We start from the raw sequence: 24,109 nt of genomic DNA, 5'->3' as shown, positions 1-24,109 counted from the left end.
ATGAGACCAATGGCCAATTGACACTGCACATTTCTAACCATGACCTTGCCCATAGGTACACACACACACACACACACACACACACACACACACACACACACACAGATCTGGCCTCTTGATAAAATGAATCTGAGAGAGCAGGATGCTTCCATTATGGGTGTCTGCTGCTGTATAACAAAATACCCCAAATCTTAGTGATTTAACACAGTAGCCATTTCATTATATCTGGAATTTGGGCAGGGTTCAACTGGTGAGCTATTCCACTTCATGGGCACCTACTAGGACCATGCGGTGTTACTAAGCCAAAGGCTCAGTTGGTTTGGAGGTCCTTCACATGCGCCTTGGCAGGGAGGACTGGAAGGATTGGCTCAGCTGGTCCCCTCTCCCTCTCTGTGCAGCCTCGGGTCTCTCCAGCACTAGTGTGATGTCTTACCTAGTGACTCCAAGAGCCAGTGTTCGAAGAAGGGGAAGGATGAGGTCCCAGTCTGTTAAGTCCTGGGACCAAAAGCCAGCACATCCCTTCCACTGTGCTCTGTTGGTCAAGACAGTCATAGATTCAAGGAGAGGGAGCACAGACACCAGTTCTTGGTGACAAGAGGGTCAAAGAATTCACAGCTTTTTAAGTCTCCCATGGCTCATATTTCTCATCACAAATTACTAAGATTCTGCAAAGCCATGTCCACTGGGTATGATTTCTCTTCAATCAAGAACCTTCACAGTACCTTCCTCACCAATGAAGGAAAGTGGAATCGATACCTCTTCACATTTATCCCAGCCACCATTTATTTATATAACAAAGCCAGATTTTCAAGTCTAGGGAGAAATGAGTTATAACAATCACTGAACCAAGCCATGCCTCGGTGCAGAGAGGCTGTACCACAGTGTGTGCCTGCAGCTGTTTACTGAACCTGCTGCTGCAGAGCTTTGAGGTGACTATTTTAACGGAACAATTTGGTGTGGAGACTGCTCCTCTGCAACTGTGCAAAAGTAGTCCAGCCCTCCTAGCTGGCCTGACTTCTACTCAGGTCCCTGTCTGGTATCCAGAACTCAGCACAGCTGGTGCTCATGGGAGGCAGAGTGGAGCTCTGCTCTGGGATTCAGACTCTCTGGTCTCTGGAGACACCCTCGCGGTTACGGCAAGACACTCCAACTTTCTGCTCCTGAAACCTGAAAATGGGTGTGGGGGTGTTTGTGCTGGTAGGTTCCTAACATCTCTCCCCCGACGACATTCTGTCATGCCACCTTTCAGAGAGAGACGGGTAAGTCATAACACAGATGCCAGGCTCCACCCCACAGGAACCGACCTCTGAGAAAGGAAGTGCTCCTCCCCCAGGGCGGGGGTGCCCACTCAGAGCTGCGCCAAACCTCAGGCAGAGTCAGCACACGTTCTGGAATCCCGGTAATCGCACACATGCCCGTGTTTCAGGACTTCTGCCTCTGTGTCTACATTACCAGGTCTATCTCCCCACCCACTGCAAATTATTTATAGTGCATGGAATTGATGTTATTTATTATCAGATCCCCAGCATTTGAGAAGGGGAAGAGAGAAGTGCATAATTTTCTAATATGTTTTGCAGACAGGCACTGTGATAAGTGATCAACATACAAGCACACGGACATATTTGGTCCTCCCAACAGCCCTTGGAGGTGGGTGGGGCTCATCTCCAAACCTAGAAAGAGCAGAGCCTGAGAGCATGCATTCTAAACTTGCCATCCTCCCACAGCCCACACAGTACGCAGCGCAGGGACTTGACACCGGCATGTTTGCTGTGGCCGGTACGAACCCCAACTGATGAACAATAATTGATGTTTGCGCCTTCCTGCTACTAAGCATGCACGGCCCGTTCTTGGGGAACAAAACCGTGGCTCTACAGAGACTGTGAAGTGACAAGTCTTCTCTCTGGTATTTGAAATGGCAGGTAGGAGGACTCGCTTCGGAAAACGTGAGGTGGGCAGAAGCTGTGCAGAACTTCAAACAGGAAAAGAAATTATGTGGAGACATTTTACTTATTATGGCTTTCATTTAATACCATGGCTTCTTTTTTTTTTGTAGATAATTATTTTTTATTGAAGTGCAGTTGACAGAGTATTACATTACATTAGTTTCAGGTGTACAACACAGTGATTCAACATTTATATACATGATAATTCTAGGTACCAGCTATCACCATACCAAGTTGTTACAATATTTTGACTATATTCCTTATGCTATACATTACATCCCGGTTACTTATTTATTTTACAATTGGAAGTGTGTACTTTTTGTTGTTGTTGTTGTTGTTGTTGTTGTTGTTGTGAGGGAATCTCTCATATGTATTGTTCAAATGGTTGTTAACAACAATAAAATTCTGTATAGAGGAGTCAATGCTCAATGCACAATCATTAATCCACCCCAAGCCTAATTTTCATCAGTCTCCAATCTTCTGAAGCATAACGAACAAGTTCTTACATGGAGAACAAATTCTTACATAGTGAATAAGTTACATGGGGAACAGTACAAGGGCAGTCATCACAGAAACTTTTGGTTTTGCTCATGCATTATGAACTATAAACAGTCAGTTCAAATATGAACACTCATTTGATTTTAATACTTGATTTATATGTGGAAACCACATTTCTCTCTTTATTATTATTATTTTTAATAAAATGCTGAAGTGGTAGGTAGATACAAGATAAAGGTAGAAAACATAGTTTAGTGTTGTAAGAGAGCAAATGTAGATGATCAGGTGTGTGCCTGTAGACTATGTGTTAATCCAAGCGAGAATTAGGAATGAATTAGGAATGAAGAAGAAAAGCTATAGAAGTAGCTGGCGGAAGAAAACATGGGAAGATTATTTCTTTGACATATCTTCTTGTAGAGTAACTTCAGCATGTATAGGTTTTAAACTACTAATTAAATTGCACACACACATTAACATAATAGGAGTATAGTTACATAACCAAAGCATACCTGTAATTACCAGCCATCTCCAGTGAAACAAAGAAAACCAGTTAGGTACCTTAGGCATTTGTGAAAACTTATCTATGATATGGTGGATATTGTCCAACTGAACTTGAACAGTCTGAGAGAAATCAGACAAATTAAAACAACCCATTCCAGGGGACTGTTCACATCCTATATGTTCTTTTAACAGTAAATAGTCTGTAGTTGTAAGATTTTGGAGCACTACAATTTGCACTTCTCCTAATTCTTGATTGAGTTCCAACAGTATAGATCCAGTCAAATTTGTTGTTTTACTGTATGCACAGGCCAGTTTAGATATCTCCTTCCTCATTCCCATGGCAAGTCCAGGAACTGGTGGGATGAGTGCATCTACAGATGTAGCAGTGAGTGGATCTTTGTTGGGGTTTCTTGATGATCATCTTCTGGCATGAGGCTTCCAGAGAGTGCTGATGTTGGAAGTTCTTTTTCATATGGTATCTTAGTTCATTTTCGGGTTAGCCCAATTAGGCTTTGATCCTCTGTATAAACACAAACAGACCCTTTGCCTACACTTTTATATGCCCTTTATACCCTTGTGTAGGACTCATTAGAGGTCTCCATGCAGGAACTGCCTTTTTTTTTTTTGGTATCATTAATCTACACTTACATGTTGAATACTATGTTTACTAGTCTCTCCCCTATACGAGGTCCCCCCTATAAACCCCTTTACAGTCACTGTCCATCAGCATAGCAAATGTTGTAGAATCACTACTTGCCTTCTCTGTGTTGTACAGCCCTCCCCTTTCTCCCACCCCCCATGCATGCTAATCTTAATACAACCCTTCTTCTCCACCCCCCTTATCCCTCCCTACCCACCCATCCTTCCCAGTCCCTTTCCCTTTGGTACCTGTTAGTCCATTCTTGAGTTCTGTGATTCTGCTGCTGTTTTGTTCCTTCAGTTTTTCCTTTGTTCTTATATTCCACAGATGAGTGAAATCATTTGGTATTTCTCTTTCTCTGCTTGGCTTGTTTCACTGAGCATAATACCCTCCAGCTCCATCCATGTTGCTGCAAATGGTAGGATTTGCCCTTTTATTATGGCTGAGTAGTATTCCATTGTGTATATGTACCACACCTTCTTTATCCATTCATCGATCGATGGACATTTAGATTGCTTCCAATTCTTGGCTATTGTAAATAGTGCTGCGATAAACATAGGGGTGCACTGATCTTTCTCATACTTGATTGCTGCATTCTTAGGGTAAATTCCTAGGAGTGCAATTCCTGGGTGAAATGGTATGTCTGTTTTGAGCATTTTGATGCACCTCCATACTGCTTTCCACAATGGTTGAACAAGTTTACATTCCCACCAGCAGTGTAGGAGGGTTCCCCTTTCTCCACAGCCTCACCAACATTTGATGTTGTTTGTCTTTTGGATGGCAGCCATCCTTACTGGTGTGAGGTGATACCTCATTGTAGTTTTAATTTGCATTTCTCTGATAATTAACGATGTGGAGCATCTTTTCATGTGTCTGTTCGCCATCTGTATTTCTGTTTTGGAGAACTGTCTGTTCAGTTCCTCTGCCCATTTTTTAATTGGGTTATTTGTTTTTTGTTTGTTGAGGCATGTGAGCTCTTTATATATTGTGGACGTCAAGCCTTTATCGGATGTGTCATTTTCAAATATATTCTTCCATGCTGTAGGTTTCCTTTTTGTTCTATTGATGGTGTCTTTTGCTATACAGAAGCTTTTCAGCTTAATATAGTCCCACTTGTTCATTTTTGCTGTTGTTTTCCTTGCCCGGGGAGATATGTTCAAGAAGAGGTCACTCATGTTTATGTCTAAGAGGTTTTGGCCTATGTTTTCTTCCAAGAGTTTAATGGTTTCATGACTTACATTCAGGTCTTTGATCCATTTTGAGTTTACTTTTGTATATGGGGTTAGACAATGGTCCAGTTTCATTGTCCTACATGTAGGTGTCCAGTTTTGCCAGCACCATCTGTTCAAGAGACTGTCATTTCGCCATTGTATGTCCATGTCTACTTTATCAAATATTAATTGACCATATATGTCTGGGTTAATGTCTGGATTCTCTAGACTGTTCCATTGTTCTGTGGCTCTGTTCTTGTGCCAGTACCAAATTGTCTTGATTACTATGGCTTTCTAATAGAGCTTGAATTTGGGGAGTGAGATCCCCCCTACTTTATTCCTCTTTCTCAGGATTGCTTTGGCTATTCGGGGTTTTTGGTGTTTCCATATGTATTTTTGAATTATTTGTTCCAGTTCATTGAAGAATGTTGCTGGTAGTTTCATAGGGATTGCATCAAATCTGTATATTGCTTTGGGCAGGATGGCCATTTTGACGATATTAATTCTTCCTAGCCATGAGCATGGGATGAGTTTCCATCTGTTAGTGTTCCCTTTAATTTCTCTTAAGAGTGACTTGTAGTTTTCAGAGTATAAGTCTTTCAATTCTTTGGTTAGGTTTATTCCTACGTATTTTAATATTTTTGATGCAATTGTGAATGGAGTTGTTTTCCTGATTTCTCTTTCTGTTGGTTCATTGTTAGTGTATAGGAAAGCCACAGATTTCTGTGTGTTGATTTTGTATCCTGCAACTTTGCTGTATTCCGATATCAGTTCTAGTAGTTTTGGGGTGGAGTCTTTAGGGTTTTTTATGTACAGTATCATGTCATCTGCAAATAGTGACAGTTTAACTTCTTCTTTACCAATCTGGATTCCTTGTATTTTTTGGTTTGTCTGATTGCCGTGGCTAGGACTTCCAGTACTATGTTAAATAACAGTGGGGAGAGTGGGCATCCCTGTCTAGTTCCCGATCTCAGAGGAAATGCTTTCAGCTTCTCACTGTTCAATATTTTGTTGGCTGTGGGTTTATCATATATGGCCTTTATTATGTTGAGGTACTTGCCCTCTATTCCCATTTTGCTGAGAGATTTTATCATGAATGGATGTTGAATTTTGTCAAATGCTTTTTCTGCATCTATGGAGATGATCATGTTGTTTTGTCTTTCTTTTTGTTGATGTGGTGGATGATGTTGATGGACTTTCGAATGTTGTACCATCCTTGCATCCCTGGGATGAATCCCACTTGGTCATGGTGTATGATCCTTTTGATGTATTTTTGAATTCGGTTTGCTTGCATTTTGTTGAGTATTTTTACATCTACGTTCATCAGGGATATTGGTCTGTAGTTTTCTTTTTTGGTGGGGTCTTTGCTTGGTTTTGGTATTAGGGTGATGTTAGCTTCATAGAATGATTTTGGGAGTATACCCTCCTCCTCTATTTTTTGGAAAACTCTAAGGAGAATGGGTATTATGTCTTCCCTGTATGTCTGATAAAATTCCAAGGTAAATCCATCTGGCCCGGGGGTTTTATTCTTTGGTAGTTTTTTGATTACCGCTTCAATTTCGTTGCTGGTAATTGGTCTGTTTAGATTTTCTGTTTCTTTCTGGGTCAGTCGTGGAAGGTTGTATTTTTCTAGGAAGTTGTCCATTTCTCGTAGGTTTTCCAGCTTGTTAGCATATAGATTTTCATAGTATTCTTTAATAATTCTTTGTATTTCTGTGGGTTCCGTCGTGATTTTTCCTTTCTTGTTTTTGATACTATTGATTTGTTTTGACTCTCTTTTCCTCTTAATAAGTCTTGCTAGAGGCTTATCTATTTTGTTTATTTTCTCGAAGAAACAGCTCTTGGTTTCATTGATTTTTGCTATTGTTTTATTCTTCTCAATTTTATGTATTTCTTCTCTGATCTTTATTATGTCCCTCCTTCTGCTTACCTTAGGCCTCATTTGTTCTTCTTTTTCCAATTTTGATAATTGTGACATCAGACCAGTCATTTGGGATTGTTCTTCCTTTTTAAAATATGCTTGGATTGCTATATACTTTCCTCTTAAGACTGCTTTTGCTGTGTCCCACAGAAGTTGGGGCTTAGTGTGTTGTTGTTGTCATTTGTTTCCATCTATTGCTGGATATCCATTTTGATTTGGTCATTGATCCACTGATTATTTAGGAGCGTGTTGTTAAGCTTCCATGTGTTTGTGAGCCTTTTTGCTTTCTTTGTACAGTTTACTTCTAGTTTTATGCCTTTGTGGTCTGAAAAGTTGTTTGGTAGGATTTCAATCTTTTGGAATTTACTGGGGCTCTTTTTGTGGCCTAGTATGTGGTGTATTCTGGAGAATGTTCCATGTGCACTTGAGTAGAATGTATATTCTGTTGCTTTTGGATGTAGAGTTCTATAGATGTCTATTAGGTCCATCTGCTCTACTGTGTTGTTCATTGCTTCCGTGTCCTTACTTATTTTCTGCCCAGTGGATCTATCCTTTGGGGTGAGTGGTGTGTTGAAGTCTCCTAAAATGAATGCATTGCAGTCTATTTCCCCCTTTAGTTCTGTTAGTATTTGTTTCACATATGCTGGTGCTCCTGTGTTGGGTGCATATATATTTAGAATGGCTATATCCTCTTGTTGGACTGAGTGCTTTATCATTATGTAGTGTCCTTCTTTATCTCTTGTTACTTTCTTTGTTTTGAAGTCTATTTTGTCTGATATTAGTACTGCAACCCCTGCCTTCTTCTCTCTGTTGTTTGCTTAAAATATATTTTTCCATCCCTTGACTTTTAGTCTGTACATGTCTTTGGGTTTGAGGTGAGTTTCTTGTAAGCAGCATATAGATGGGTCTTGCTTTTTTATCCATTCTATTACTCTGTGTCTTTTGATTGGTGCATTCAGCCCATTAACATTTAGGGTGACTATTGGAAGATATGTACTTATTGACATTGCAGGCTTCAAATTCTTGGTTACCAAAGGTTCAAGGTTAGCCTCTTTAGTATCTTACTGCCTAACTTAGCTCGCTTATTGAGCTGTTATATACACTGTCTGGAGATTCTTTTCTTCTCTCCCTTCTTATTCCTCCATCTCGATTCTTCATATCTTGGGTGTTTTGTGCTGTGCTCTTTCTAGGAGTGCTCCCATCTAGAGCAGTCCCTGTGAGATGTCCTGTAGAGGTGGTTTGTGGGAAGCAAATTCCCTCAGCTTTTGTTTGTCTGGGAATTGTTTAATCCCACCATCATATTTGAATGATAGTCGTGCTGGATACAGTATCCTTGGTTCAAGGCCCTTCTGTTTCATTGCATTTAATGTATCATGCCATTCTCTTCTGGCCTGTAGGGTTTCTGTCGAGAAGTCTGATGTTAGCCTGATTGGTTTTCCTTTATAGTTGACCTTTTTCTCTCTAGCTGCCTTAAAACTCTTTCCTTGTCCTTGATCTTTGCCATTTTAGTTATTATGTGTTTTGGTTTTGTCCTCCTTGGATCCTTTCTGTTGGGAGTTCTGTGTATTTCCATGGTCTCTTCAATTATTTCCTCCCCCAGATTGGGGAAGTTTTCAGCAATTATTTCTTCCAAGATACTTTCCATCCCTTTTCCTCTCTCTTCTTCTTCTGGTACCCCTATAATACAGATATTGTTCCTTTTGGATTGGTCACACAGTTCTCTTAACATTGTTTCATTCCTGTAGATCCTTTTATCTCTCTCTATGTCAGCTTCTATGCATTCCTGTTCTCTGGTTTCAATTCCATCAATGGCCTCTTGCATCCTATCCATTCTGCTTATAAACCCTTCCAGAGTTTGTTTCATTTCTGTATTCTCCTTTCTGGCATCTGTGATCTCCCTCCAGACTTCATCCCATATCTCTTGCGTATTTCTGTGCATCTCTGTCAGCATATTTATGATTCTTATTTTGAATTCTTTGTCAGGAAGACTGGTTAGGTCTGTCTCCTTCTCTGGTGTTGTCTCTGTAATCTTGTCTGCCTGTAGTTTTGCCTTTTCATGGTGATAGGAATAGTCTGCAGAGCTGGGATGAGTGATGACTGGAAGAACTTCCCTTCTTGTTGGTTTGTGGCCCTCGTCTCCTGGGAGAACAATGACCTCTAGTGCCTCTTGCTGGGTAGCTGCACGCAGACAGGGCTTCTGCTTCCTGCCTGGCTACTATGGAGTTTATCTCCGCTGTTGCTGTTGGCATGGCCTACCTTGGGCCTCTGTTCCAAGGTGGTGGAGTTGCATTGGAGGGGGAGTGGCCTGGAGGCTATTTATCTCCATAAGGTGCCTCCGAACTCCCTGCTGCCCAGCGGATTAGCGTGGCCAGAGATCCCCAGATTTCCTACCTCTGGATTAAGTGTCCCGCCCTGCCCCTTTAAGACTTCCAAAAAGCACCCACCAAAACAGAAAAACAACCACAAAAATAAATAAATAAAATTTTTTTAATTAAAAAACAATAGTAATAAAAAAAATGGCCGTTCGTTTTTCTTTATTCTCCGGCGCCAGCCTCAGGCATCTGCTCACCCGTCTTGCTGCCCTGTTTCCCTTGTATTGGGGTCCCTATCCCTTTAAGACTTCCAAAAAGCACTCGCCAAAACAAAACAGAAAAAAAAAAGTTGGCCGCTCGCTTTTCTTATGTCCTCCAGCACCATTCCTCTGGTACCCCCTCACTGTTCTTGCTGCCCTGTTTCTCTAGTATCCAGTGCCCCCCGCGTACGCACTGTGTCTGCACTCTGGCCCGGATGGCTGGGGCTGGGTGTTCGGCAGTCCTGGGCTCCGTCTCCCTCCCGCTCCGCCTACTCTTCTCCCGCCAGGAGCTGTGGGGAGGGGCGCTCAGGTCCTGCAGGGCCGGGACTTGTATCTTACCCCCTTTACGAGGCACTGGGTTCTCGCAGTTGTGGATGTGGTCTGGATTTGTCCTGTGTCCTCTGGTCTTTATTCTAGGAAGAGTTGTCTTTGTTGTATTTTCATAGATATATGTGGTTTTGGGAGGAGATTTCCGCTGCTCTACTCACCCCGCCATCTTGGCTCCCACTCCATACCTTGGCTTCTTTACAAAAAAATACCAGCAGAGCCTCCTGGACGGGAGCTGGAGACCCTACCTGAGCTAGCTGAACGTATGTGCAGCCTGAACTCACCCTCAGCATGCCAACCTGTGGCTACCAGTGCGCTCACGTGCCCATGACACTCACCCACATCTTCTGGTCCCTCCTCGCACACTTCCTCACCATGGCCTGGGCATCCCCTAGGGACCTCTGGGAACCAGGGGTGACAGAGACACTGTGTCCTGCCACATGCCGTCATCACCATCCTCGCCAATGGGCCCCTGAGGCCAGCATCCCTACTCCTAATGGGGCCCCCTCCACGGGATTCCTGTCTACTGCCCAGCAGGCTGCCTCCTGACACTCCTCAAAACCAGAAAACCTGAGAGGCACACAACCCCTGTGTTACCCTGCTCATGAGGCTAAGTTCCTAGTAACGGTGTGCGCACCTTGTTACGGGCCCCAAAGCTACATGGTCTGTGCCTGTGGCTCACAGACACCCTTATGAAATGTCTCTACTTCTCCCGTGTGCATTCAAAGTGTCCTCTTCATGTAGGCAAGTGGATTTTACTCCCAACCCCTCCTTTCACACTGACATGATAAATGGGGGAAATGCTGGTTCCTGACAGAAGGGGATTCAGGGTTGCACCAGAGCCTATAGTCAGAATAATTCCTAAAGTTATCTTGACACTTTTCAGAGGCTGCGATCCACAAATGTTCAGCATGTCCCACCAGTGCGCTAGACAGGAAGTACAAAAATCATTCAAGACCAGGATGCCTGCAGGAAGTTCATAGTCCAGTAGAGGAGATTAGGTGATTAGGCCCATAGAAAACAGCTACCATGAGTCAGCACACAACATTCACTGCACACAGTAGGGGTGTTGTTCCAAAATTCACTGGTAGGTGTATCCTTAGAACACAAAACCCATATTGTGTAGTGATGGCTGGTTTCACAGATCAGCTCATAACATCTTATTCATTGATGATGTTGAATAGTGCTGTCCAAGCTGTTACAGTACTAGGAGACAAACAGAAAATAAAGCTGCTCCTTATTCATCTTGAGCACTGTGGAAAAAGAAATTGTCAGACAGCTGATCTCTAGCTGAGTGGATGGACAGGAGATACCCATGGACAGCTTAGCAAGGATTTCTCTAGCTCTGTTTGGTGTTCCTGAGCATTTTTGTGTGATGGACCCCTTTGCCAGGTAAAACCTGGAATTCTTCTCACAATAATGTATTTTAGTACATAGAATAGAATGAATAAGATGACAGGAAAACAATTCTATTGAGATACATTTCTGATCCCAGGAGAACTGCCAGGGGCAGGTTTCCCTCCCCACATTTGTACTGGCTGTTTGTACCCTTGGTGGGGTGATTAAAGGGACAGGAGATGACTTGAAGAAGTTTTCCTGAGGTGACCAGGAAGATAAATGTCAGAGAAGAGAGCAACAGAGACGTTACAAAAGCCTACATGTGAACCTTGAAAACATTCTGCTAAGTGAGAGCAGCCAGACACAAAGGGTCACATACCGTAGGATTCCATCTATGTGAAATATTCACAACAGGTAAATCCACAGAGAGAGGGTTAGTGGTTGCTGAGAGCTGGGGCTAGTGCGGAACGAGACTGACTGCTAAGGGTCAGGCGTGTCCTTTGGGAGTGATGGAACTACTTTGGAACTAGGTAGAGCTGACAGCTTTACAACCTCGTGAATGTGTGAAGCGCCATCCCACTGGGCACTCTAAAGTGGTTAAGTTATGTGAATTTTACCCCAGTGTTTTTTTTTCAAAAAGAGTATTGTTTCCACTGAAAAATAGACTTGTGGGAGAACTAAATGAGGTGGAATGGTCAACACAGAAAGAAAAGGAAGGGTCTGGTGCACACATAAGAGTCATGGAGCAAGGGCATGCTCAGGCCTGACGGTTTGCTCACTGTTTCTCAGCACACAGCAGCAGGCGGGTTTCAGGCAAGAAGCCCTGCGAGTGGGGTGTTCCAGGCAGGGGGAAAGTTTTGCACACTGGGCCTCTGTGAGCAAGTGGTGAAAAAGAGGAAAGGAGAGAGTGGATACTGTGGGCTGGTATGATGGAGAAAGCCCACTGGGGGCGGGGCCTGGTTTGTGAAAAATACACAAGAGACACAGATACGTCGTAGGGAAGTGACCTGTTACCAGGGGCATGTGCATAGGAAACTACTGGTTAAAGTACTAATAATTATGGTAGAAATTTGATTTAGGAGAATATACTAAAGAACAAAAGATCACACAGGCTGAGCTAAGCTGGTGGTCATCCATCAAGAGAAAAAAGACTATCAGGAGTTTACAGAAACCTGCTTCCAGGAATAATCACCTGGCCAGAAAAGCACTCCTCAGGGAGATTTTGATCTTGCTTCTAAAGGAGTTGTGTCATTTTAGTGAGCAGCTGGGTATTCTGCCCCCACCTGAGAAGGCCTGCCTCCGTTCTGAGCATGCGTGGTGTTTCTCCATCGTCAGGTACCCGTCCCAGTCACGCCCAGCCTGGATCCCCTGAGGATGCTGAGGGATGATGCTGACATGGCCGCCTGGCAGTACGAGGGCCTCCCTGCAGACCGCATGTCCATGGAGAATGCCACCATCTTCGTCAACTGTGAGCGCCGGCCGCTCATGGTTGACCCTCAGCTACAAGGCATCAAATGGATCAAGAACAAATATGGCGAAGACCTGTGGGTCACCCGGATAGGTCAGAAGGGGTAGGTGGCTGAGCACGTAAGTTTCCACTTTGGCCCTTTATGCACAGAGAAAAAATGTTATGAGCAGGTCTGAAACCCCAGGGGACTGCTTCCACCCTTCTAGTCTCTCCATGATGTTGCTTGTGTTTCTCCTCACATTTTAGGGAACCTCCCAATGCAAGATGCTTGGGCCCCGAGTCTCTGCTTTTCTTGCTCATTAGAAATCACATGCCCCAGCCTCCCAACCTGCTCAGGGGTCCTTTCTCCACCACCCTTGACATTCACCTCCCGTTGCTCCTAAATACTCCCCATCTCCCCTAACATCATGATCCATCATCAGACAAAGCTGTTGTACAAAGCATTCCTCACATTTAGCCAAAAACTGCCTCCTTCAGCACTCTCCCACCCATGTTCCTACCTCTGCCTGGAGCCACATGGAACAAACCTGAATGCTCTGTCCCCTGAGGGATGACATGACAGTCATATGCACAGCAGCCAAGCTCATTATGAAACCTTCAGAGCCCTTTGCACCGGCCATGCAGCTTTGTGCCCACCTGACAGGGGAGTTATGATGTGAAGAGACATGAATGACAGGGATCCTCTGCCAAATCACCCTCCACACCTCATGGGTCCAGCCTCAGCAGCTGTCACCTATTGCTTCGTTAACTCTGATACAACTTAGCTTTGTAGTTTCTGTTCTCAATTCTTGTCATTAGGATACATGGAAAAAATAAGAGGGCAATGGGGGAGAGGAAGAGGGACAGAGATGATTTGTGAGGTGGTTGAATGGGCAGTCTTGGTGTAAGGGACTTTATCTTAGATGCTTCCCTTAATCCACACAACTGACAGGGTTAATGTTACTGGTGCCATTTCACATCTGAGGAAACTGTGGTACACCATTGTAAAAGCAATGGCTATTTGTACAACCACATTTACAGCAGCCATATTCACAATACCCAAAAGGTGGAAGCAAACCTAGTGTCCACTGACAGATGAGTGCATAAACAAGATGGGGTGTGCAGTGAAATGTTATTCAGCCTCAACCCAGAAGGAGCTCTGGCACCTGCTCCCACATGGATGAATCTTGAGGACATCATGCTGAGAGAAATACGCCTGTTACAAAAGACAAATACTGTGTGGTTCCACTCACATGAGGAATGGAAAGCTGCCAAATTCATGGGCACAGAACTAGAATGGTGGTGTCAGTTCTGTGGGGAGGGGCACTGGGGTATAGATTTTCAGTTTTGCAAGATGAGAGAGCTCTAGAGAGGGGATGGTCGCAGAGTAATGTGAATGCATGTGATGCCAGTGAACAGCGGTTAAGAGGACAGATTTTATGTTATGTATAGTTTACCACGATGTTTAATTAATTAATCAATTTTAAAATTGAAGCCATCCAGGAGAGCAGTGCCTCCAAGTTAACCACTGTGTCTCAGAGGCCACAATTATCTCATTAAATTTCCTGTGAATCTACACCTTGCCACAGGCTTTCCTGCCCAACTTTCTCCGCAGCTACCTTCAAACTATAGAGCGTGCCCTGGAAGCTGGAGATGTGGTGCTAATTGAAAACGTAGAAGAGTCCATTGATCCTGTTCTGGGACCCCTGCTTGGCAGAGAAGTCATTAAAAAAGGATGGTAAGTCTCAGCCACGTGGCTGCTCCTTGGTGAGGAGCTGGTTCACAGCCCCAGGCAGATCTGTGGGCAGATTGTGCTCTTTCTAGAACATCCTATCCTCAACTCATGTCAAGTAGCTCCTGGTAGTCTGCACACGTTTCTTTCTTCCAGAAGAGGACTATTTAGCTGCCCTCATCTCCTAGAGAAGGTCTCCTGGAATAACTTCTCTGCCGGCAGTCAGTGTCCTCACTGACTTCTTCTAAAAGGCACGGTGCACTATTTGGGAGGAACTTTAGAAGGAAAGTGGTTGACAAGCAGACTGACTTAAGGATGCACATTTTATCTCATGCAGGATTGCTTGACTTCAGAGCCCCTCACCCACCGCCCAGGCCATAAACCTTCTTCACATGTGCCTAAGATCTGCTCATTTTAATTAACCATTTTCACCCATAGAAGTTATTCTCAATTAGCCAATAAAAAAAGTAAGCCCAATTTCTCATCTGTTAAGGCACCTTTGTGCAAACTACGAGGGCGCCCTTTCCTGCAAGCACTTTACTGCCATCTGCTGGAAATGTTTCATCAGTACAGCTCTGTATGGACTGCCCTGTCAACGGCTCCCCCTCCAGTTGTGTGCAAAACCAAATCGAACAGGGGGAGCATGAGAGACAGTCTCTCACCCTCCACAAAAGGTCAAAGATCCTAGGGCTCAATCCAGACATTCATGGGAGAAATCCATCTGAATGTGGCAATACTGTTTACTATGCTTTTACAAAAAAACCATCTAGAATTCTGTTGCAACCAAATCTCACAGGAAGGCACCCCATCTTCACAAAAGGCTTTGTGTTCCAGATTCATTAAAATTGGAGACAAAGAGTGTGAATACAATCCCAAATTCCGGCTAATCCTTCACACCAAGATGGCCAATCCTCACTACCAGCTGGAACTGCAGGCTCAAACCACTCTGATCAACTTCACCGTGACCAGGGACAGCCTGGAGGACCAGCTGCTGGCCGCTGTGGTCAGCATGGAGAGGCCAGACCTGGAGCAGCTGAAGGTAGGTCAGGTGTCCACCAAGGTAAGGAGTAAGAAAATGCTCTGCTGCTCAGTCCTGCAGTGCTCCCCATCTGGGAGAGCAGAGCAGCAAGGGCTCTGCTAGACCCGGAGCACCAGCCCCTGGAGCCCCAAGCTGGGACATGGGCTGAAGTGAGCTAGAGAACAGAGAGGCAGAAGATAGCTGGGAGAACAGACACTCATCGCCGAGAGCAGAGCCTGGCACAGGGCTGTGAACATGAGGGCCTCTCATCACACATGGTCACATGCCTGTGTCCAGAACTAAGTCAAGTTCAGTTTTGCAAGGGCAATGGAAACAGGTTTTCAACCATGTTAGGATTAGTGTCTTAGTCAGCTCAGGCTGCTATAACAAAATACCAATAGGCTGGGCAATTAATACAACAGAAATGTATTTTCCCATGGTTCTGGAAGCTGGAAGTCCCCGACAGGGAACCAGCATGTTTGGTTTCTGGTGAGACCTTTCTTCCTAGCTTGCAGGAAGCCCCCATCTTGCCATGTGCTTACAGACGTCTTCTTTGTGTGTGCACAGAGAGAGAGCAAGCTCTCTGGTCTCTCTGATTAAAAGGGCACTGATCCCATCAGACCAGGACCCCACCCTGTGAGCTCATTTAACCATAGCCACTGCCTTAAAGGCCCATGTTCAACGCAGTCACATGGTAGGGTAGAGCTTCAGCATAGGAATTTGAGGGGGGACACAATTTAGTCCAAAGCAAGTAGTATCCCTTTTTTTCTCTCTTTCGACCTACTTGGATTATAAAATACAGGTCCAAAATTACAGTGCAAGTGACACTGGGTTCAGAGCTCCCTAAGACTGTTTCCTGCTAGCATTCATTTACTGAACAGATACCTGTGGCACTTCAGCTCCGTAACAGGCAAGAGTCCAGGAACTGAGGCTTTGGTGGTGAACAGGAAAAACCGTGCATGTTCCTACCACCATGGAGTGGAGTGGAGGAACAGGGAAAATAAGAATGCAAACAAAAATAATGTCATTTTGGGTATTGATATGAATTTTGCAGAAAATAAAGGACTGTGATATTAGAGAGCCAGGGTGCTTGTTTAAACTGGGAGGTAAGAAAAAAGATTCTAGAAGAGGGTATCATTTGAGCTAATTCCTAAATCATTTGAAAGCCTCTGGGCATAGAGCATTCCCATCAGAGGGAGCACTGAGCCAAGCCCTTGAGGCAATGAGGAAGGACTGAGGTATGTTTTTTAAAAACAGAAGATGGCCAGGGTGTCTGTGGCTGAAGCCTGCAACAGGAACACTGTTCTTTGCAAGGATGCAAAAGCCATAGTACCAGTGGGTACGTAGGAAACCCACTACAGCTGCCTGAAGTTACCAGCCCCCAACAGAGAGAGTGTCCAGCCCTCTAGGATAAGGAATCTAACAATCAGAAAGGGAAGATGAGGTGGAATCTGCTTGGGCACCAGTGCCCCCTCCAGCCTTGAGAAGGACTTCTAACATGATCTTGTCTAAACTTTGTAGACTACTTCTGTGAATTTTTTTTTTCCAAAAAAATGATAATCCACAGGAGAGCTATTCCTCTGGGAGCAGCCATGTGGCGACAGAGAAGACCCTTCAGAAAACTAAAACTTGTTCCTGCCCCTGAATCGCAGAATAAGGCTCCGTATAGCGATCAGACTGTGTATCAGCCCTGTGCTGAGCACGGGACAGCACTCCTCTGAGAGGTGCTGGGCTTCACCCAGCGGATGCCACCGAAGTGTTAAGAGGGTAACTTAGCCCAAGGTCCCAGGACTAGTAAACGGTGCAGTAGGGACTCGACATACCCTCTTGTCTCATCTGCTCGTGGTGTCAAGCACTCTGCTATTCTGCATCCCTCTAAAGAAAGGAACTGGACCCCATGGTTTTTATTTATTCATACGCACCCCAAGAGTAGGATGCTCTCGGCTTTTCTGCCTGACTCCCTGACTTGGTATTTGCAGTCAGATCTCATGAAGCAACAGAATGGGTTCAAAATCACCCTTGAAACATTAGAAGACAACCTGCTGTCCCGCCTCTCCTCAGCATCTGGGAACTTCCTGGGAGAAACAGCCTTAGTAGAGAACCTGGAGGTCACCAAGCAGATAGCTGCAGAAGTGGAAGCAAAGGTAAGCGGTGCTGGCAGCCTCTCCGGGAGGCAGAGGCCCTCCCCCTCATCTCTGAGTCTGACATTGCAAAAAAGGAAGTCAGAGTAACAGATGGTTTGTCCATCTTCCCTAGCTTCCTCTAGAAAGTCAAGCCAGGCAGGATTCTTGAAATGACTACCCTGTACCCTCCTTAGGGAGCTCCCACTTTCTGGGAAATACTTTTGACGACTCAACTCCACAAACTTGTGCTGAGCCCCTAAGTCTGTGTGGGGCCTTGTGTTTGTGCAGGGAAGGGTAGCTCCAACTTCATGCCTCAGTCAGTTGGTGGAACTGCCCTGAAGCAACGGAATGACACTGCTGTCAGAGGTGACTGGTTCAGGCCTGATTGCACCCTGGGAAAACCCCACCAGCCTGCAAAAATCTCCTGTCTGATTTTAATGAGAAACTTCAGCGGCTTCCCAGGAAATTCACTTCTCGAGAACAGTATCATCCTGGGAAACTCTTGAGTGAATAGCTTCCATCTTTTATTTCACAAGGCTTTTATTCCCCCCTATGGGGAACTGGAAGGCATGGCTTTATGGGGCCAAACCCCTCACACTTCCCCAGGTGGCTGATGAACCTATACATGACCTTTCTTATTCTTACTTCTGCTCTTGGATCAGAAGAGTAATTAAGATACTGGTTTTGAGCAAGAAAAGCCTGTCTGTAACAGTGTCCGGGAGCAATACACCTTTGAGGGAATATACTCACTGTCAGGTCACTGGGATTTCTCCAAGTATAAAGGACTCTGTTCAGGTAGGGGCACAGTAGGAAAAATGAGAAGTAATGATGGGCAGGGCAGATGAACCAGCTCATGCCCACTATGGGATCAAGACAACGAGGGTTGGAGTGGGAGCTTGAGTGGAGGGAGGTCCAGTCTCGCGTTGTCTCCGTAGCGGCTGTGTGACCATCAGGTGTTACTCTTGGTTCTCTGTCACCTCCGTATCTCTACATAGGGCCATAGAGTTTGTAAAAAAATATAGTAGAGGTTCCCCTGCCTCAGACAGGAGAGAGGGAAGGACAGGACCCAACTCACACAGAAGGAGTAGGTCAGTGACAGACTCAACCACAGGGCTGTCCTCTCCCTGCCTCCTCACCCCTTCCATCTGTGCCCTCCTGTTTAAAGTCAGTGGACATTTACGGAGTGCCTGCTATGTGCCAAGTGTCCCATAGAGCCATCTTCTCCTTTTTTTGCTTCCTTTTTACTTCTTTCTCTGTCTCAGTCATCGTCCAGTGAGTACTTACATGGAGGCAGCTCTATTCCAAATTCCATGGCAAAAGTTGGGAGCACAACACTGAAGCTTGTCTGAATCCCAGGCTTCCAAGACCTGCTCCTTCAAAGGAGAAGGATGAGAAAAGGGGCAATTACAAAGCTGTGGTGCTGTACTGGAGGAAGCCCAGGGATCCAGCAACACACAGAGGGAAAGGGCTAACCCATGCTGGGTGAGAGTAAGAGGTGCTCCCCTTTCCTGGGGCCAGACGCTGAGAGAGCATCAGGGTGATGGCCCTGGTCATGGGAGATGAGGCACAGAAGGTGCGGTGTGTTGCCATTGCAAAGGGCTTTGTAAATCATGCTAAGAAGTTTGGGCTTTTAGATGGGAGCTGGGGATCATGAAAGAGATGGGTTTTCTCCTCCTTTTTAGACAAGAAAGTAACATGATCAGAAATGTGCTTTAGAAAGATCATTCCAGCTATAATTTGGAGGAGAGTTTGGGAATGCAGGAGGAGACAAAGTAGTAAAAAGTACAGTAATTCAGATTCGAGGTGTTGGTATCCTGAGGTTGGCAGTGTTGTGCAAAGAAGTGGGCAAATTCAAGGATGTAGAATTGAAAACTTGTTAATTATTACATATGTTTATATGTGGATATAGGTATAGCCAACGAAAAGTCTCAGCTTCCAGGAATAAATATCTAGGTAGTTATTGGTGAGAGCATATGTAGATTTGGTGATGAGAAAATGAGGATTTTAGTTTGTGTTGTGTTGAGTATGGAATGTTATTGGTTCAGTCACATGGGAATGTCACCTAAGGTCTTAGATATATGCTCTTGGCTGGTGATAGGGTACTGAGAGTCATCAATGAGTAGCCCTGACCATTGAGACTGGGAGTGGATGAAGTCACAATAATGAGACTGAGAGTAGAGCATACTAACACATTGTAAGGAAAGTACAGAAGATGTAAACAATGGGACAGAGCAGAGAGATGGTGGGGGAAGCAGGTACATTTGGTATTATGAAGGAAAGCATTTCATGAGGGCATGTCAACAGGTTGAATGATGCTGAGACCTCAACCCATGGCTGACATGTGTCCACTGAATTTTGCAAAGGGGAGTTATCAGTGATCTTGGGGAGCATGATTTCAGTGAATCAGCAGAAGCAGAAGCCAGACTGCATTAGAATGAAAGTAAAATGGGAGTTGAGAAAGGGGAAGTGAGTAGAAACCACTCTTAAAGAGGCCAGAGGAGGAAAGGGTAGAGATGGAAGGGGCTGTAGCTTAAGGAGGATGGAGGACCCTGAAGGCGTTTTCTCCTGAGATGAGAGACTGAGCATGCTAAGCTCCTAGCTGGAGACGGGAGGATGCATGGAGTGTAAAGGAAAAGGAAGAGGATGAGAAGTTGAATAATGAGTGTAGTGGGGTATGCAAGAAAGCCGAGGAAATGTAATGCAGGTCACAGATGAAGAGATTACCTTTAGAAAGACAGAGTTAGTGGAATGGGGGGCAAAGATGAGTCTAGAAATGGTCCATGAATCCATGTAGACAACCAGAGTAGAGAGGCAAAAAATTAAGGGAATGGAAGGGGAGGCAGAAATTAAGGAAATTCCTTGCAGATAATGTCTTAAAATCGGTGAAAGCCTGAATGAAGCCCCCCTGAGAGTACAGGAGCGGCGGTGAGGGAGGGGGCTTGGGGAGAGGGTGAAGGGATACAGTAGCAGTTGTGAAAAATGGGAATGAAAGTTGACCAGGGAAAAAAGATTACTGGACAGCATTAGGGACCCAGGTGAGCTTAAAAAGTGCAAATCTGTGAGTACACTGTTCTGAGTAATTAAATGGTTTGTGTTCATTTCTGCTCCCTTCTGATTTTTGTCTTCCAACTATTGTATTTGACCAATTTGCATTTATTGACATTTTTGATACAGTATAATTTCTTTTTAACTGTCTTAATTTGTGTTCTCTGTTAACCATATATTTTTCTCCTTTCTTGATTTTTCTTTGTCATCTTTTATCCTTCACTGATTTTAAAGTTATTCATATTTTTGTATTTTACTGATTAACCTTGCTTCATTTATATGTGAAAAATATATTTCCTTTTTTATGCAACATAACAATACATATGCCAACTTAACAAAGTGTAAAATTAAGCAATACATCTAGCATCTTCTAAAACTATATACAAACTTTAAAATACTCTGATCATCCTTTCCCTGTTACTGTTTTTTAATGTCTTGGTTCCATCTTGCTTTGACCCCCTACTCCCAAACCTGTTGTTTTCTTATATAGTCTTTGCTATTTAGATCAACCATATATTTAAGAAATTCTTGCATCTTATTTCCTCCTTTTGGATTAAAACTGAATCCAAATTTTCTATCCCCTTACAAGGAAATTGCTTCTAATTGAAGCCAATATTTATTTCTCCAAGGACCTGTGGATAGTAAGCATTCTCTGAGGTCAACGAGAGCTCCGGTCTGCTGTTGGTCTGGGGGAATTCTTAACTAAAATACCACCTCTCCCTCATCCTCTCTATTCTCTACTTATTTCTGTTTGGTGTTTTTTGCATCTTCTCATTCTCTCTGCCCAGTCTCGTAACCTCTTTTCCATCTTTATTCCTCTCTGAGCTATTTTTTTAACAATTTCCTCAGATCTGTCTTCTGGTTTGCTTAATTCTTTCCAGCTCTAGTCCCTTCTTTAACCTGCGCACTGAGTTTTTCATTTGAATAGCTGTATTCTCATTTTTAGAAACTCCAGTTAGCTCTTCTTCAGATGATGCCTTTTCCTTTTTATCATGTCCTGACTTTACGCATTCTTTTATGTCCGCTCCTTTTCAACAGAATTAGTTAGTGGCAAGCTTTAAATTGTTCAGTCATCTTTGGCTCTTGGAATACTGATCCTTCTGGGATATGAGTGGGGAGTTTTTCTAATCGTCCCATTTGGGAAACACTTGCTCCTGGAGTGTGTAACTGTTTATTGATATCTCATCTTCCATAGGGATCATTTTATTTCCCTGTGGGACACTCACAAATTACCAGTAGTTTCACTATGTTTTGGAGCATCAGGCACATCATACTGAGGTTTGTATGTAGTGGCAGATTCTTCCAGAATCTGTCTCTGATGCGTAGGCCTCTTTTCTTATTTTTGTCTCTGATAAGAAATTTTTTGAAAATAGACTTTTCCATTGAAATTCTTTGTGAATTTACATATTAATTCTTATACACATATGTATGTGTGTGTATATAAAAATATGTGTATGTATTTCCGTGAAACCTTTCTCATTAGCAATGGAGCTTGGGAGATTGCGTGGCCCACAGTTCCCAGCTGGAAGAGCTGACCCTCTGTCCCTGTGGAAGCCTGGAAGCGCATCATCCCCTTCTTCCCTGAAGCTCTATCAGGGAGCATCACAGCAGCTTCCCAGTCTCCTAGCTGCTCTCCCCACCCCCGTGTGCCCCACCCCACACCCAGGCACACAGGCACTTACACAGAGAGGCCAAGCTGACTCTCAATCCCTGTTTGGTCTGAACAGTGGACCACTGTTTATTTTCTAACAGGTCCAGGAGGCCAAGGTGACCGAGGTGAAAATCAATGAGGCCCGAGAGCACTACCGGCCCGCAGCTGCCCGAGCCGCTGTGCTCTACTTCATCATGAGCGACCTCAGCAAGATCCACCCAATGTACCGGTTTTCTCTCAAGGTGATTTTTACACCTGGAGCTTTTTGCATAAATGTAATAAACAGCAGCTTATAACCAATGCTCCTGTCCGCAGGGTTTATCCATGTGCTTCATTAGGTATGGCAGAGTTCTACAGTGAAATCTGGGGGAGCAGCTGCAGTGCCTACAGGACACACCCTATCTCTTTAACTGGTCTTTCAGGGCTCATTGGTTACTTCGTCTGGAGCAGGAGACCCCATGCAAGTCCTGGCCTCACTCATTCAGAAAGCCCATACTATTCTCCTTGAATGTGTGGAAGGGGATACCAAGAATATCAGCAGTGATCCTGGCCCCTAAAGAATTTAAAGTATAATAGGACTGATTAAATGTGTGTGTCACTCACACTGGTTAAAGACCAAAGCAGGCAATGATAACAGTCCAATTTTAAATCACTTTTCTTTTTGCCCTAATATCCTCAAAGCTACTGCTTTATAGTTGCTGAAATATTTCTAAAACTAAAGACGTTAGCAAATTCTAAGTGCTGACTAATCTTACTCATGAAAAACAAAGACCTGTACATTTTAAGTGCACTGCTGAAATTATATCTTTCTCCCCCTAGGGCATTCACCAAAAGAGCATAACTGACGAGGCATTAGGGGTGGTAGAGCATTTCTGAACAACTTCTTTGGTTTGACCCAGCAGAGAGGACATGAACACACACACACCTCACCTTCCATGAAGCTAAACTGCCATATGGAAGCCAGTGTATGGGGATGGAAATGAGCACCTGAGGATGGATGCAAGCAATCCAGAGGCCCCTGGTACCTGGGGCTTATTTAATTGGAGGCAGCGTTTCACCATTTCCCAAACTCTCAATCAGAAAGAGTCTCTGCAGACTAAATGAACTGTGTTTGTAATATTTTTAAAAGAAATCCAATGCTTGGCCTCATATCAGGCCAAAGCAACATATGAAAAAATTATGAGATATTTTAAAACAATATAAAAGCATGATAAGATAATAACTATAAGGTCACCCCCACCCCCACCCCCAGTTCTGAGAGCAGTTGAAATCTACCTCAGTGACTCTCGAGGGTGAAAATAAATCAAATGAAGTCAAAGAAAATATGTTTTCAAAAAGATGCTATATTTTGTACCAACAGCATCCTGCTGTGGGACTGTTTTGTCATTAGAAGTGTTATTTATGGTGTGTGGGGTGGGCACATTTTGCCCCATACTATTAAGAATTGCCAGGGACAGCTGTTCTTTAACCAGCTTGGTCACTGAAAACAGATTTATATGTCTAATGACAAGCGGTCCGAATAAGTACCTTCAGAAGTACCAGAAGAGTGCACTTCCGTGATTTGACCAAACAACTAACCACTGGAGTTTTCGTAGCCTTGGCTTTTGCTGAGGTTGGATTTTACAGCTCCGGTTCCAGGCAGAGAGGACAGGCATTCTCAGAGCATGGAAACCACAGACAGGCCGGTGGGTAGGAGCCACACAGCCCATTTCCCAAAGCGTTTTGAGCAGGAATATTTTTAAATGTGTGTGTGTGTTGCTTTTAGAGAAGCAAAACTCTCCAGGGGCTGGTATTGAATTGCTTGGAAGTTCATAACATGGTTAGAATGGAGTTAAGTGATAGTAGAAGAATTTTTCTTCAAAACTCAGCCAAAGACTAGGAGAAGGTTAATAAGACCCACTTGCCGGTGCCAGAGTGTCTCGGGCGAGGAGACACCTCGCTGGGGTTTCCTGCAGACTGAGGGGAGGCCCGCCCACTCTGTCCTGGGCATGGTGTGGAGGGGCAACACTTAAAGGATAATGTTTCTCAAAGACACAGGACAGGAAAGAACCCAATAGTCAGAAGCAGAAGGAACACAGGACCCTGGTCTCAGACCAGAGGCCCAAAGGTGCGTGAGCTTTATTTCATTGGTACTCAGAGAGC

Source organism: Manis pentadactyla, chromosome 4, assembly GCF_030020395.1.
Source record: "Manis pentadactyla isolate mManPen7 chromosome 4, mManPen7.hap1, whole genome shotgun sequence".
Taxonomy (NCBI): Eukaryota; Metazoa; Chordata; class Mammalia; order Pholidota; family Manidae; genus Manis; species Manis pentadactyla.
The sequence above is the reverse complement of the archived record's forward strand: the minus strand, read 5'-3'. Positions refer to the sequence as shown.